This window comes from Dipodomys spectabilis, unplaced genomic scaffold (genome assembly GCF_019054845.1).
Source record: "Dipodomys spectabilis isolate Male_0828 unplaced genomic scaffold, ASM1905484v1 ptg000529l, whole genome shotgun sequence".
NCBI lineage: Eukaryota > Metazoa > Chordata > Mammalia > Rodentia > Heteromyidae > Dipodomys > Dipodomys spectabilis.
This window is the reverse complement of record NW_024871206.1, coordinates 1,018,564-1,019,250: the sequence shown is the minus strand read 5'-3', so window position 1 is coordinate 1,019,250 and position 687 is coordinate 1,018,564. Positions and strand designations below refer to the sequence as shown.

General features: G+C 36.7%; 1 pseudogene; it reads left to right on the top strand.

Moving 5' to 3' along the window:
* Positions 1–254: 254 nt before the first annotated feature.
* LOC122099698 lies at positions 255–351 on the top strand (annotated as a pseudogene).
* Positions 352–687: the final 336 nt, after the last annotated feature.

The following is a 687-nucleotide window of genomic DNA, read 5'->3' as shown; positions in this document are numbered from 1 at the left end:
CCTTTGGACCTAGCTATAAATTATTGAAAGTATGATCAAATTCCAAATGAAAAAGACTTAAAATTGTCATTGACAAAAAAAATTGCAAATGTGAGCAATCGATTGAACATGTAATTTTTCCCCTATTCACAGAATTTTAGGGAAATAATAGCATTGTTAGGAACAATAAGATTTCCTTGTTCCAAGTAGGCACCCACGGATATAAGCCTGTATAAAGATTGCATCACTAACTACTTAAATTTAGAAGATACTACATGCTTCAGCAGCACGTATTCCCAAATTACAATACGGAGATTAACATGGCAATTGCACAAGGATGATATGAAAATTTGTGAAGTATTACGTATTTTTCATTCTTCAGATGCAAGAAATGAAAAATAGTTATTAAAAAGTTGATTACAGGGCTGGGAAGGTGACTCAGTGGTAGAGCACTTGCCTTGCATGCTCGAAGCCCTGGGTTCGATTCCTCAGCACCACATAAGCAAAAAGAAAAAAGCCGGAAGTGGCGCTGTGTCTTCAGTGGTAGAGCGCTAGCCTTGAGCTGAAGAGCTGAGGAACAGTGCCCAGGCCCAAAGTTCAGGCCCCAAGACCGGACCCCAAAAAAAAAAAAAGTTGATTACAAAATAACAAGTGTAACAACAAACGTAATTCCTTTAAATTAAATTTATTTTGTCATTAGTGTATTAA